The sequence below is a fragment of the Pyrgilauda ruficollis genome, unplaced genomic scaffold (assembly GCF_017590135.1).
Source record: "Pyrgilauda ruficollis isolate IOZ18807 unplaced genomic scaffold, ASM1759013v1 scaffold119, whole genome shotgun sequence".
Taxonomy (NCBI): domain Eukaryota; kingdom Metazoa; phylum Chordata; class Aves; order Passeriformes; family Passeridae; genus Pyrgilauda; species Pyrgilauda ruficollis.
This window is the reverse complement of record NW_024510210.1, coordinates 853848-869791: the sequence shown is the minus strand read 5'-3', so window position 1 is coordinate 869791 and position 15944 is coordinate 853848. Positions and strand designations below refer to the sequence as shown.

Sequence of the window (15944 nt, the reverse complement as noted above, 5' to 3'; positions counted from 1 at the left end):
GTCTGTGGGAAACAAAGAAAAGAAAAACACACTTCTGCTAGAAACAGCAAATTCATCAAAATTGAATCCACTTGGATTAAAAGCACTGAACTGGGAACAGCAAATGGATCACTATGAAAAGCACCACAACCCTCATTACTCAGCACATCAACAAAAATATAAATTTTAACAGCTGTGCTTTAAGAGATTGTGCTTATAAGCAAAACAGTCCTATACAGATTGCTTCCTGAAGATTATTGAAAATATCCTTGGGAAAAAGGCTATCTTCAAGTTTTTCCTCTTTCTCTGCCTCAAGAATAGGTTTAACTGTTGTCCCCAAATAGGTAATTTCACCTGGTGGGCCAGAGACCAACCCACACACAGAGCAGAGTTGCACCAGTTGCTACCTTGGCTTTGTTACCGTCTTCCTTATCTTGGGAATTGTGCCTAAAGTCCCTTTGGCCTGTAAATTCTGCATTCTTTGTGCCCATTATCAGTGATACATCCTTTTCCTCAAGCTTTGTTAAATTCTCCCTAAGTCTGAGATCATTGATCACATGAAGCCCTAAATTTTAACAAGACAATTCTAAGGACAAGTAACTCATCATTCCAACACCTGGACATCATCACCAAGAGGCAAAAATTCTTCAAAGCAAGCAAAACCTTGGTTTGAAAGGACATCTTTTGTTGGTTTTGCTCCTCCATTATTCAGAATGTGGGACATCTTACTCCCTGCAAAACTGGCCAACACTAAGAAAGAATCTGTATCAAACCCTGTGCCACAGCTGAATTTTAAATCCCAGCCTCCTTTCATAATTGCTTTCCATACTTAATGGAGTAACATGATTTTCTACTTTTGAGAAAAAAAGGCTTTATACAGATAGGTAATGCTGCAAGCCAGACAGAAGAGTAGCTGGACATCTAAGAACAACATTTAATACTTTTAAGATTCACAGAGGTGAGAGAAATATATAACACCCCCCCCCAGCTGAAGAAACATTATTACAGGTGGCAAGAAGACTGCACCACCCTTTATCCTTGTTTTTCCAGTGAATCCTGGAAGATTTCCTGAAGAGGAAAAGTGAATACCAAGGCGCCTAGAGACAGATTAGGCATGCACTGAAACCAGAAGCTGGCTTTAGGGGGAACAGGGAGCAGCCCACAATGAATGTGTGACAAGGTATCCAGGCCTCCTCAGTGACCTGTGTGATGGAGGCTGTATTTGCTCACAGAAACACATATTTACCCAGGGGAGGCTCTTCAGGGATTCACCTCCCTGAAAACCCACCCAAGTGCTCAGCTCTTGTATTTCACCCTCGTCTATGTGCACTGCTACTGTTTTGACTCTATCACAACAAGTGAAACAAGCGATAATATGATAATAAAAAAAACCCCAAAAAACAACAGTATATCAAATTTTGAGTACCTGGGGAAAAGATTTTATAGGCTTAAAAAAAAGAGTTCTGTAGTGCTCATTGTGCTGCTTCCACACAGGGCATTCTCCTGTGGCACAGGATACAAAAGAGATCCCCAAATTGTCCTGTAATATATATATACACACACACACCTTTTAGTATCAGCTGTGAGAGGTGTTCTCAAGTTCTTACCAACCACAGAGCCCATCATGCAGTGTCTGCCAACCATTTCAAGGTATTTATTCCAAGTTCTATACAAATGTAAAATGAATACATTTCCATGTCAAATCATCTTAGCAAGGGTAAGCCAAATTAATTTAAACATCTCCTTATATGTTATACATGATACGAGGGACTAAGAAAGAGATAGAAAAGCAAAGAAAAAGCAAAGCCTCAAAGTTCCATGCATCAGGATGTCTTCTTGAATTTGCGGAACTCTGGAAGTGTGTGTCATTTCCAGATATTGACTGATTGCTCAGTAAAACCTTCAGGCCTCCACTCAGGAGTCTCTAAAGTTTCTGTACTCCAGTTCAGTCATTTTGGCTCACAGATTTGCTAAGACACAGAAAGCTTTTGGAAATTTTGCAAATCAACTGAATGCAAGAGCTGAGCCTAGGAACAGACCTGTTCATAAACCCAGTGCTCTCTGGGTTTTATATACATATTTACAGCTGAAGTTCAGCATCATCCATCACTGGGGTCTATTTAAAGGACACCTTTTATTCTCCGAATTCCCACTACTTTTAGGGCATGAAAAATCCACAGGTTAAACCATTATAATGAACACACAGAGGATTTCTCTAGATTCCTTTTCAGATAAGTATTTCCATAAGTATTTAACAACTTGAACAATGACACAAAAGGATTTGACAGAAAAATAAAACTGTAGCAAGAATTCTACTGCATGTTACTTCCAGTCCCAAGAACTCTTTCATATGGTTGAAATAAATAGAAAAATTCCAAATTCTAGGGTATAACTGTAGCCAAAACAAGATATTGCTACACATTTAGTCAAATTTTACTGCCTCTGAAATAGACACCTTAGTAATGACAGAGCAGAAAAATGAAAAAGAACTCTTACATTATTTTAGAGGGCCTGAATGGCATCACAGCAAGGCCTGAAGTCATAAAATGCACTGTCAAAACCAGGAGTGACACCTGGGGGCATGCTGACTGCCAGGCTTTTACACATCCTGTCTTGCTCCAGAGTATTTCATATCAGGACTCACAGCAGCTTTTGAGAATTATTTGAAAGTCCTACTACTCATATTTGGTCTGTGAATACACCTATGGAGTTCCCTGAGGTAATAAATTAATCATGCATTTTAATGCTTGATAACAATGCCTTCATTCGACCTGTTTATTAATACAGCCACAAAATGAAATTATTTCAGGCTAATGACTTGCAAAGCCCTTTAATCCCTAACAGCTACCAGCTGATTTGCCTGCATGAAAAGTTTGCCAGAAGTTTCTTGCATTTGGGGCCACTTGCATCAAAATAAAAATGAAATATAAAGAAAAGACTAAAGTATTGAAATGACAATCTGTTGGATAACATTATCTTTTGCTTCTATTTCAGAAGAGAAAAGGGAATCAGAATTCACTCTCAGTTTCAGTTTATTTAATTTTACAGAAAATGGATCAAAGTCTCCTTCCATATCAGTAATTGTGGCATCTTTGTACTCTTCCATTAAATTTGATTTGCTATTATATAAGAGAGATTTAGTCCCCTTTGTTTCAGCTGTTTTCAAACCTCCAAGTGGAAATATTCAAGACAGTTTCATTAATTCCAAAATAATATAGATTCTGTCCATTCCTACTTGAAAAGAAGAATATGGTCATAGTGGCAAATACTAAAATACAGTTCTGTCATGAAGAATTTTTTTTCTCTATTACTGTTTATTGATAAGGGGTAGTTTTGCTCAAGACTGTGCTGTAAACATGTAACAGTTCTGTTTACTCATTAGTTAAGGAAAGGAAATAAAATTAATTTACAGTGAAATGATATTTATGGACATTCTGCTTGGTATGGCACTTTTACCAGTCTCTACTAATTTGGAAGCTCTTCTGAGTACCCAAATCTGGTTTTCCAAAGAAAGTGAGCAGCTGCTACTCCCATTTGCAATTAGTCCTGGATAATCAGAAGCTTTGATTAAATAAAAACTACAAATGGATGGTGAATCCCAGCTAAATTTTAGAGTATGAATCCCTTTTATAGCAAATCATTTACTCTGAACACAAGCTCCTCTCCTCATGCTAAAAAAGTAAAAAAAAAAGCAGGTTTCTAAAATCTGCCTTTTGCCAGTTAAATGAGAACCAGCTGTGCTTCACAATCTGCAGAGGAAACTGAAGATGATACCAAGTTTCCTAATTAAAATGAAGAAGGCAATCATTTGGACCACAATTCTTGAAATAGTTTTCTAATCTCTGCCTGATTTACAATTATTATGAAAGGTTTCCCACATTGGGCACAGTATGGGTGAGTAACTACTGAGGGTTATTCAGTATTTTTCACAACAGAGCAGCACCAGGCTCTGCAAAGCAGGCCAGAACAGACCTCCTTCTTGAAAAAAGCTTGTTAGAGCAACTCTCCTTTCTTTTAATGACAAAGGTTCTAATAGGATTTTCTTTTTATACCTACAAAGTCTGCCAGAGCAGACTTAAAATTGTACTTTACAACTTTAGGTAACATTTCCACTTTGCATGCATTCAGCTTTCTAAATTGAAGAATGTTTTAATTCAATAAATAGTTAACTAATCATTTATAATGCCTGTGACTCAAATTTTCAGGTTTAATATAATCAGTACTAATACTGAAATACTTCGTACATATACTTGTATTTTATTTACAGAGGATTTCATCTGAAGAAAAAGCAAAATTAGTGAAGTTAATATTTTCTTTTCTTGAAGTAATGAACACACTCTTTAAGAGAAGAACATAACCTGTTTTATGTGGCTAGGTAGGAAACTAGCACAAACCACTTAGGTTATCTCCCCAAGGTGTTTGCTAGAGATTTTTATTTTTTTTTGTCTGGAGTGAGACATCAGAATTCTTCTGTTTGGGAGCTGATTGGATTATGTTCATTAGTTTATGATCATCCCAGAAACACACTCATAAATCTTACTGCAATGCCATTAGAATAAGATGTTCTGATTATGCTTTATTAAAGCAGATGCTACCATCTGCAATGTAGAGGAATAAAAATATGATTCACTGCATTCAAGAGACACTTGGCAAATATCTTCCCCTGTCCAAATAAGATTTCTGAAATAAACTTTGGGTTGCAAATAGTGCAAATTGGAAATAAAATTCCTTTTTTCTTTTGTATGAGCAGTACATTCAGAGCAAAGGAGGCAACCCCAGCAAAGTCAGCTCTGAATGCAGAGACCAACCAGACTTGTTTTCAGAAGAGGATAAGGTAAAACAGGAGTTCCCATACTCTAAGTGCTGGAAATCCATATTAGAATGCAACAGCTTAGATTTATCTTCACTAATTACTTTAACTGGCACACAATCTGTTGATCTGAAAGGGTATGAAGACCTAAGCAGCAAGTGAATCATTCCCTATGAATATTCATGCACTTTCTGTTGCTCTGATGGAAACAACACTCACAGTCAGCATTGGATAAGCAAGACTTGGAACAGAGGCATCCTTTGGACCTGTCTTTTTCTTGACTTTGAGTGTTCAGTCTGATTTCAGCCTCCAAATCAATGCAAGGCTTCACTGAAGGAGAATCAGCTGATCTGTTTTCTCCAAATTCACATCTGCTTCAGGAAACCACCATCAATTTATCACCATTTCTTTGGGTGATATGCCAAAGGCTTCTCATACAATCACCAGTTCATGCTTGCAACTTTTTGGAAGTCAGATCCATTATTTACCACTCCTTGAATTGCACAATCTGGTCATATCAGGCTTCTTATCTTTATCCCTCTATAAAGTGCTCTATTTTAACCTGTGTTCAATCCTCAACTTTTATCCTCAGTTACTTCAGAGTTAACCTGGAAAGTCTGACTAAACAGAGAAACACAGAATATATTTTATATACCACATACACAGAGTTGAGAAAGCCACTAATGGTTCCTCATTTGTTTGTTGATGATCTGACAGAGAAATAAAGCCCTGTTTTAGGCATTTGAATATACCACATTTTCCTTTTTGATCTGTATGAAAATATACAGCTCTTTCCCCTCAGCAGGTTTCAGTCACAGGTTTTGCAGAAATACCAGTGAACCACAAAATAGCCATAAAATCTTGCTGTACAGGTTATCAAATTAGAGTTTAAAATCCAGGTTGTGCTTAAAATCCTCTAAACCACTACAGTGGAACTTGGCAGGTGCACATTATAAACACAAATTGACCTAGACTGGCAACAGTGCCATCAGGATTTACTTTTTATGCTTATTTCAGAAAGAAATTATCCTTGTAATTTAACTGCTTTGTTCTCTGCATCAATGAATTACCAGATAAGAGCAAAGTGCCATTAAGAAATGGTTTTATAGCAAATAAACACATGAAGATGGAAACAAAAAAGGTAACTGTAATGTTACAAGGTCAGAGAGGCTTGAAATAAAAATATCACAGGCAGAGGAATCTAGCTATAAGAAAAAAGCATCATTATTGTGTTGCTTAATGTGCATCTATGTAAAAGAAGAACTAAAATGTTGTAAAGAAGAAGGGAAGAAATCCAACATGCCTCAGGTTATCAAAGACTTCACCTCAGAGCTGGTGCCTAGACAAAGTTAAAGAACAGATTGAGCAAAGGAGGGACACTCAGTTTCTTCAGCTTCAAAGCCTCAGGTGAGTTGATAGCACTGAACAGACAAAAGCAAACTGGGGAAAACTTAAGGAACTTCATTTACTGCTCAAACTTTCCAATTCTCAGGGTACTGACTAAAGCAAAGTTATTTCATACGTCTCTACAGAACTCTGGTAACTGATCAAGTGTCCCTCCAGGGACATCCACTGCTGCTAAACCCTCTTGAGTAGCTTAGGAGATTTTCAAAGTTATACCTGGAGAGGTTGAAGTGATCTCTGGGGATGGGGTGGCAAATGGGAATGAGAAACATCTCCAGAGACTGGAGCAATGCAGCTTCACTGATATCTGACAGTCCTAATCTACTGCCCTAGACAATGTCATCTTCTGCTGCATTGCTATTTCCACACCCTTGGGTATTTCTGGAGAACACAGAAAAAAAAAAAAGCTTTTCTTTGTACAGCATGTTCAATGATTTTGCACCCACGCTGAGTGATCATCATCATAAAACACATTTCCTTATTTATCATTCTCTGCTTTGATAAACTAAATCATCACATTATAGACTTCTAAAGCAAGGAGGAGGTTTCATCCTATTGCTGTAAATGTCTTTTCTGGGGAAGGGAGCAGGAGGAAGGTGGATTTTTTTGCTAATAAGCAGAGCCCTATTGAGGCCCTGCTTTACCTGTGTGAACACAGTCCTTTGCTAATCTTACCAGGTCAAGGCTGCCTGAGCTCAAACAAATCCTTAGCTGCAGGGAAAACCAAATGAGTTTCTGGTCTGCCTCTGAGTAGCCTAATAAGAGTGAAAGCAGTGTCTGGGGATGAGTGCCTTGTAGGGTTTTGTGGGAGTTTGTTTGTTTTGAGGAGAGAGACCAGAAAGAGGCAAACAGGAAACAAGTGAGGTAAATGAGGGCTGGAAGCAGAGCTGCACATGGAATAACAAAGATATGGCTCACAGTCTCTTGTTCTGTTTCATTTTCTCCTCTTTTGCACCCACAGGACATTGTCCCTCTGCCTTTCCTGCCTGTTTGCTGACACAATCAGCATGTTGAGGAAGGTGATTATTAAGGTCTCCATTCTACTCTTGTCCATCTGTCCTCCTCCTGTGCTCCATTCCAACTCTCTCTGCCACACAGAGTCACATTTTGCTGCCTCAGAGCCTGCATGGTCTGTCTGGAGAAGCCATGACTCAGTGTAACAAGCATGGCAGGAAAATGGGAGAATGCATTCAAGAACCCAGAGAGCACGTCTGTGGTCTCTGCCTACACCAGAACATTCTCCCTTTGCTAGACACACTCCCTGATCCCTTTTCCACACTGCTGATACCACACGAAGAAAGATGAAGTGAGATCAGATACAGGAGCAGTGAGGGGAAGATAACTCTTATTATCTCACCTTTACCTATTCCTTCCCTACCTCCTTCCTGTCTTCCTTGTTATCTGCATGCAGATAGGGCTGCTGGAGCAAAACCAGGATGGCAGCAGCAGAAAGTGCCCTCTGCACCATTCCTCTAATCCCTCTGCTTCCTGGGAAGGGAGATGAAAGCAGCCAGGGAACCTGGAATCAGGGAACAACACTCCCAGCCCAATTCCTACCACATTCCAACCACACAGACCAACCAGTTTCTGCCCCCTTCCTTTAATTTGGGCTTCCCATAGGGCAGAGTCCCAGATGGGTGACAGATAAGCTGCTGGATGTTTTGTCAAGACATTTGATTGCTACCTGACTCAGGTAAATAAAGCATTTAAGCTTTCAAAAGTGATGCTAACATTAGTTCAGAAGAGTTACAGGCAAGTCATGCATCTTTAGAAGAGAAAAAATCTTCAGCAGTTGGTGATGAGACCAGTCTTGAGTTATCCCTCAGCCTAAGTCTTGTTACTGTGGACTTGAAATTATTTTATATGTTACAGATATATTATTACATTTCATTTTTTTTCACATATTCTGGTACCAAGCTATACCTGTCCCCAAGACAAAGCAAAGGCTCTTTTGAGTTCTCCCTCTCTTTAACTTACACTGAGTTTCCTTCAGGTTCAAGAGGCCTTTACAATTGTTCTCAACTGGAATCATGAGCAAGTGGTAGAAAAACCCATATCATTTAAAAAAGAACAACTCATATTTGCTTATGTTTGTCCCAGTTTGACCTTTTAGTTTCCTAGTATACCAAGTTTTACTCCAGGTATTTCCCCATAAGAAAGATAGAGAGAAATGTAAAGATTCATGGTTTCAAAGTTCATACCGCATAAAAGTAGATATCAACAGATAAAAGTTTTATCAAAAGATAGAGAGAAATGTAAAGATTCATGGTTTCAAAGTTCATACAGCAGATAAAAGTAAAAACTAGGAACACAGGCAAAGTCAATAAATGAACATGAAAAGCTGGAATTCTGCTTTCTTTACTCTCCCACCTGCTCTTTCCACATCTCCATAGAAGTTTCAGAATGAAATCTTTTATGCACTTTTTCATATACTCCTTTAAAAAAAAAAAACAACAACGAAACAAGTCCAGAAAAGTATCCCTCAGTGAATCCCCTCCTTCCACAACCTTAGAATTCAAAATCTGAAATTGCAAATGACCTTTACATGCAAATCTTCAAAAGCACACACATCGCACTACACCCACACACAGTCAGACCCGCAGCTGCTGACCTTCCAAAATGATACTCAGCATCCTCTTCTGCCCCATGCACAGCTAAGAAAGGACGATGCAGGAAGGAGGGTGGTTCCTTATCCTTCTTGCAAAAGTTAGGAGGAGGTGTCCAGCCTAAGTCTTGTTACTGTGGACTTGAAATTATTTTATACGTTACACATATATTATTACATTTCATTTTTTTCACATATTCTGGTACCAAGCTATACCTGTCCCCAAGACAAAGCAAAGGCTCTTTTGAGTTCTCCCTCTCTTTAACTTACACTGAGTTTCCTTCAGGTTCAAGAGGCCTTTACAATTATTCTCAACTGGAATCATGAGCAAGTGGTAGAAAAACCCATATCATTTAAAAAAGAACAACTCATATTTGCTTATGTTTGTCCCAGTTTGACCTTTTAGTTTCCTAGTATACCAAGTTTTACTCCAGGTATTTCCCCATAAGAAAGATAGAGAGAAATGTAAAGATTCATGGTTTCAAAGTTCATACAGCAGATAAAAGTAAAAACTAGGAACACAGGCAAAGTCAATAAATGAACATGAAAAGCTGGAATTCTGCTTTCTTTACTCTCCCACCTGCTCTTTCCACATCTCCATAGAAGTTTCAGAATGAAATCTTTTATGCACTTTTTCATATACTCCTTTAAAAAAAAAAAACAACAACGAAACAAGTCCAGAAAAGTATCCCTCAGTGAATCCCCTCCTTCCACAACCTTAGAATTCAAAATCTGAAATTGCAAATGACCTTTACATGCAAATCTTCAAAAGCACACACATCGCACTACACCCACACACAGTCAGACCCGCAGCTGCTGACCTTCCAAAATGATACTCAGCATCCTCTTCTGCCCCATGCACAGCTGAGAAAGGACGATGCAGGAAGGAGGGTGGTTCCTTATCCTTCTTGCAAATGTTAGGAGGAGGTGTCCTTCTTGCAAATGTTAGGAGGAGGTGTCCTTCTTGCAAATGTTAGGAGGAGGTGTTTTTATCCCAACAGCGCGATCCTCAAAGGACTAGCCCATGGGACTGGGGATCTCTTGACATCCCCTCACCTCCGTGCTGCTCGAACAGCCAGCTTCATCTTCCAGCTCCTTCTTCCTGAACACCCTTTAAACGACCTCCTTTTCACCGCTGTGACACCTCCACATACCGCTTTTTTTATAGTTAATTGTCAAAGCCTGGGGAGGGGAAGGAGGGGGGCTCCCACCTTAGAGAGCTCTGCTGCAGCTGGGTGTCATCACCGACAGCGCTTGCTGAACCCCCTGCCCCACGCCAACAAAGCCTTTTATTTACCGACCTGCCAGTCCAACTGGACTTTCGGAGCTTTGCCCGCCGCGAGAATAAATATTTACCTTCCAGGAGCCGCGTCTGTTTAAAAGCCCCGCTCCCGGCGGGATGGAGCGGGGCGAGCAACAGGCGCGGCTGCGGCCCCAGCTGACCTGGTCCTGGTCCTGGTCCTGGTCTTGGTCCTGGTCCAGGTTCAGGTCCTGGTCTTCTTCCTGATCGTGCCCGGCGGTGCCTCCGCAGCGCCGGGACAGCCGGCACCGCTCTCCGCCGCCTCCCGCACCGAGGGCTCGGCGGCTGCAGCCGGACCTTCCCAGGCAGCCCGATCCCGTTCCAGTCCCAATCCCGGTCCCTTTCCGATGGCGATCCCGTTGCCGATGCCAGCCCGGCTCGGCCGCGCTCGGGGCCGCCCCCGAGTGACGGCGCCCGGCGCTCCGGCCCCCCCGCGCGGGCAGGTGCTCCAGGGAATTCCTGCGCTCAGGGAATTCTCCGCACAGCGCTCTCCCCTCGCTATTGCTGGAATCGAAAGTATGTTGTTTTAAGAAGTGGTACAGCGTGTATTTTTTTTTTTTTTTTTTTTTTGGTGAGTTTTCCTGCGCCCCGGGGTTTTTCCAGGTTAACACAGACATTGTAATGTTGACTGAACAAACACTAACTGCTCCAAAGAAAGAAAAATCAGGCGTTTGTCTACTTAAAGCATTTCTCATCTACTTTAATTCTCTTAGTAAAATAACAGCATAGTTAGTTCATATTGTTGTAACTATTTCATATCACCTCCCTGTTAACTGCTGCTTAAAAATCAGCCTCTAATGCTCTGTTTATGGCTAAAAAAATCTCTAGTGCAGGAAGGCTGCAAGCACACAAACATTAAAAAAAACACACTCATGAAGTGTAGCTTTTCTTCTGTTTCTAGAGATTCCAGGATCACTGGTAGGAATATGAAAAGTGCTGTGAATTTTGGTCATTGGGAGTTCCCTGGTCACTTGGGACGCCCGGCTGAGCAAAAATCTGATAAAGGGTTTCTGTTGAGCAAAGGGGTCCCCCTGTGCTGCACTGGCACAGCCCTTTCACAGCAGCTGAGTACTTCTGGGGATGTCAGTTTTCTGTGGAGCTGGCTAAACAAAAGTAACTGCTTAGCAGAAAGTGAGATAAAGAGAATTCAGACACATATACAACGCAATTAACGTACACTTTTCACTCTTTGTGGAGTGGTTGTACTTCAACCACTACAGTTTGCTGTCTTCCTTCTGGCATGGTGATGTCTTTCACCTAAATAGTTTAAGCATGTCTTGATTTTGTTTAAATTTTGTAATTTTGTCACTTATAACATTTCTCCTCAGTTTTAGAATCTCTTTTTGCCTAGAATAATCTTCCAGTGTATTCGGAGTGTTAAAACTTGTTCCCTGTTACCAGCTGAGCCACTCTCTGACCTTGGGAAGAATTACATGTTATTTCAGTTTTGCTTTAAACTTACACAAAACACCAAGGCTATGAATCACATACCAGATATTCCAGATAGAGGATTGGACCTCACGTAGAGAGCAGACATGCCCAAGGTGGGAGAGAGAGAAAATGGGAAGTGAAGTAGAATGCCTTTGAAACGTCTCTGAACATGCTAAAGAATAATTTAACCTGGCAAAGATCCACGGGCTGTGTGTTAATTCAGCTTTTGAATGTTTCTTGTCTTTTGTCTCAACTTTGAGGTAGTCCTCTTAAATAGGTCACATAGAGGAGCAGTGAAAATTGCACAGGTTGATAACATTTGCATCTTTCATAATACTGATACCAAAAATTATTGGGCAGCACTGCTTGTTGAGAATTGCTCGACCATTTGGGAAAGCGTCAGTGGAATTTAGAACAATCTGGGCAAAACTCAGTTGAAAACAGCCCAGTTTCCCCTCCTTTTTCCCAGGGTCTAGGACAGGTGTCTGGACAACTTTGCACATGATAGAAGCAGCACCTGGGAGCTCATTGACCCCGTGATGCAGGGTTCCTCCAGTCCTGTTTATTCCTGGCCTGGAATTGCCAAGCCCCTGCTGGTACATGCTGTTCTCCAGTTTCTCTGGGAGAAGCAGTGCCAGGCAGGGCCTGAGAAGGCGAGCATGGCCTTGCCCCAGTGCAGGGGAAGGGCCTGGAATGGGGAGGCAATTACTGCCACTCCCTTGGGAAGAGCAGGTAGGAGCAGAGGGAGGCTGAGCACAGAGCACAAGCCCCTGTCTGTTCGTGGGTCATGATTTTACAGCTCTGCTTTTTTACTGTTTGACATGATATTGCTGCACCACCAGAGAGCAGAGAGAATCTTAATTCTGGGCTCCCTTTATCTTGCTGGTCCTGTCTATCCTGTTTACTATCACTGTAATAAGTGAGTTGGTTCTGCACCTCTCTCAGTGCAGTGGGTTCCAGGAGCACTCCCTCTGCTGTGCTGGCCTCTTGGCTAATTACCATTCCAGAAGTGCCCCCTTCAATGAGAGTGGTCTGTGTCTTTGCTGCAGTGGTGCAGACCCACGACTGTCACAAAGCTGGCATTGTGCTAAGTCTTTGCCTCTCTTATGTAACAATGGGGTTTATTCAGGGAGAGCAGAATCATCCTTCTCGGAAAAGACCCACGAGAAAAACAAGTCAGGAGCCCCACAGCAGAGCACTGCTGGACATGGCTTTACCAACCATCTTCATTGCTTCCATCTCAAAAACCAGATTTATCTGTGAGATCTCACAGTTTATCCTAATGAGATTTAATCATCAGGGTTTGTTCTTACGTTCTTAAATCTTACTGAGCAGACCTGACCAAGTTTCTCTTCCTCAGTGTTGCAGTCACATTTTTGGCAATGCTGAGTTTCAGTTCAGGCCGGATTCCTGATCCTGCAAGTGTGCCTGGATGGTTCTTAGGCTGATGCATCCAGGGGTTCTTTCCTTGTGCTGCTTGCCCTGTTACTGGATTGTGCAGAAAAGTGGCAAAATGATCATAGTCCCTGAAGGGTAAGGGTCAAAACAGCCTCTGAGATGCAGGCTCCAAATGGCTGTGCTCCCTGGATAGAAACTCGTGGTTCCAAGGCAGGAAATAAAAAATCATCTTTTGATACATCACTTTGCAGCATGTTCCAAATTGCTGTTATATTTGCTGAAAGGTTTTTATGAAGCTGTAATTTTCCTGTTTATGAAGGACAGTAAATTAGTTGCAGCTAAAGTAGTCTGAATTCAGTCCCAACCACTTGGATACTTTGGTAGCAATTTGCTCAAGAATTCTCACAAGATTTCACATCCTTCTTTATGAAATCTTTTCTCCAAGACTACAATAATGTAGTCACAGTATGGTTTCACTACTTCCCCCAAATCACAGTCCTCATATGCTGCAGGCTGGAAAACATCAGCATTAAAACAACAAATAAACATTATGATGCAGGACAGTGAAAGCTGCAGTACTTGGTAGCTTTTTTTTTGAAAAAAGTGACCCACTGGAACGTTCAGGGATTTCCTTTCCTGTAAATGGGGATAAATCAGCTTCAGACAGGAAATAAGGTGTTGGAGAATCCTTCCCCATGGCCTCCATGCAGCTAACCCATCATGTCTCACTAGAAAGTGTAGCCTGCTTTATCTTTAGCTGAGATTTATGGCCAGTCACGTCACCAATTTCCTCTGGCACAGCCTTCTCTTACCCTTTGAAAACTTCCTTTTTTTAAGTAGTTAAGGTATGCCTGTAGTTTATTTTATTTGGTGGAATGACTTCAAAACATTCAAGTTGAGAACTTTAATAAAGATATTTTCCCTCTGCATAAAAGTAGAAATTCTGCATTTAGAAAATACAATATTGAGATTTTGCAGATTAGCTACAGCTACTTGATACAAAAACAGAACTTTTTTTTTTCTCCTCTGTCATCATTTAGCAGAACACAATAGAGGTCTTCTTACTAGGACAGACATGATGCAGCTAAAATGAATCCTTAATATGTAGATGGTTTTGCCAGAGAGAACTAGTTGAGCAGTTTGGGGTTTTTTTCACCAATCTTTCCTTTTTCTTCCAGAGGCTTTCATTCATACATGCAGTTCTTAAAAAAAACAGCCTTTCAGGAGCGTATTGCGCCTTTCGTTGAGCATTTCAAAAACCATTTAAGCAAGCCATTAATGCGGTTGCTTGCTGTAGCTGGAATTCCACCTGAGACAGGTGGAATTGCCCAAATTTCGGTGCTGCTGCTGCAAGGACTTGGCGCCATCTCGTGTTCAGCCTTTAAATCACCCGCGAGTTTTTTGGGGGGAGCGCTCGTTCTTGCCCCTCCCCGGCAAACACAGCCTCCCCATGTGGAGGCATTTTATAAATTCTGGGGTTAGCAAGCCTGCCCTAGTAAATGAAGAGGGGAAGCTGCAGTCTTTTCAGGCAGGTACAGCTGTTTCTAACATCTGCATTTGCTCTCACCATCAGGCAGCTGGGGAGATACAGGATTCATACCGCGTGTGGCTGAATGTATTTGTGTAGAGAACACAGTCCTGCACGAGCTGGTGTTCCAGCTCCTTCCACGAGATGATGTTCAGTCGTGGGATTTGTTTCAGACACAACGGTTTAACAAACGCCTAATTTTGTTGTGGGGAAAAAAAAAAAAAAACAAAACAAACCCACATGCTAGAAGGTCTTGTGAGCTACAGAGGGTGTTATCAAGCTGTTTCTTGACTGAAAAGATATCTCTTGTCATATTATCTCTTCAGGAAATCTAGCCATTTTTTTTTTTGTTTTTCTTGTAAAGTATTTCTTATTTTTAAAAATACACACAAAATCCTGTACCTTCAAACACCGGGAGAGGCCACAACAGCAGAAAAACTCAAGAGTTCAGCTTACCTGCAAGCTTGGAGGCAGGACACAAGCCGGGCCTCTGCTTTGTCTCTTTCCCTGATGGTGTCCTTGCTCACCTCTGTGTGTCAGGGTGGTGGTGGCTCTCTCTCAGCCCTTTCCTCACAGCCCCACACCCAGCTGCAGCAGGTCATGCCTTCTTTTTGGCTTTGAGGCAGACCTGGGGCAGCTCTGGCTCAGCCCCTTGGTGCTGTGATGGAACAAAACACCCTGTGCTGGCTTAGCTGCAGGAATGAGCTGTGGGCTGGGACTTGTCCCAGCTCTCAGGCAGGCAAGATTAGCCTAAACCCCTTTCATCTAACCCCAACAGGAGCCAGAGCGGACAAGGTCAGCTCCTGGGGCTCAGCTGACACTCAGGAGCTCTCTCACGTGCCCAGGCGCTGTTTGTTCACTGGTCAGCTCTGCTCTGGTGCTCTCTGCTGTTTGCTGAGATGTGGCTTCATCTCACAAGAGGTGAGATATGTTTGCTGAGATGTGGCTGCATCTCACAGGGCACGGATGGTGCTTTCTGTGCAGATTAAAGAGCGGCCAGTTGCAGAGCTGAGTCTCTGCTGATTCACGTCCCAAGTGTCCATCCCAGAGCAGTCATTAAAGGGATTACAGCAAAAATCCCACTGAAAACCCCAAACCCCAACTCAAGGGCAGGAAAAAGCAGCAGGTCCTGATCTCCAGGGCTTGTCTTGGACCCAGCAGCTGATAACCCACATGTTTATTAGCTATTAACCACAGCCCACAAGAGCTTGCATGGCCTGGAAATTGTGAGTAATTGACCCTGAGTGACACAGCAGTGGGAACTCCTGGAATTACAGGTTCCCTGGGGACATGTGACCTGGTTTTGCACAATACAGTGGGTTTTTTCTGTTTGTTTTTGGTTTTTTTTTCTTTTTTTTTTCTTTTTTTTTTTTCTTTGGTGGGGGGGTTTATGTCTGAAGAGTTTCTTCCTTCTGCCTTTGAGCTGTAAATATGTTTTGTAGATGACTGCCCATATCCTAATCACTATACTTTCAATACTTTTATTACA

The 15944-nt window shown here is 41.7% G+C and overlaps 1 protein-coding gene across 7 annotated transcripts in view; it reads right to left on the bottom strand.

Moving 5' to 3' along the window:
- PPFIBP2 (PPFIA binding protein 2) overlaps window positions 1-10464 on the bottom strand; it is a 96437-nt gene extending 85973 nt beyond the window's left edge. For 6 of the 7 annotated variants that reach the window (XR_005956688.1, XM_041485560.1, XM_041485577.1 and 3 more), the window contains exon 1: window positions 10155-10464. The gene's annotated coding sequence lies outside the window, so the exon portion shown is untranslated. Of the gene's footprint in view, window positions 1-8804; window positions 8887-10154 lie in introns of those variants that run through there. The other variant, XM_041485568.1, reaches the window with a different exon arrangement.
- Window positions 10465-15944: the final 5480 nt, after the last annotated feature.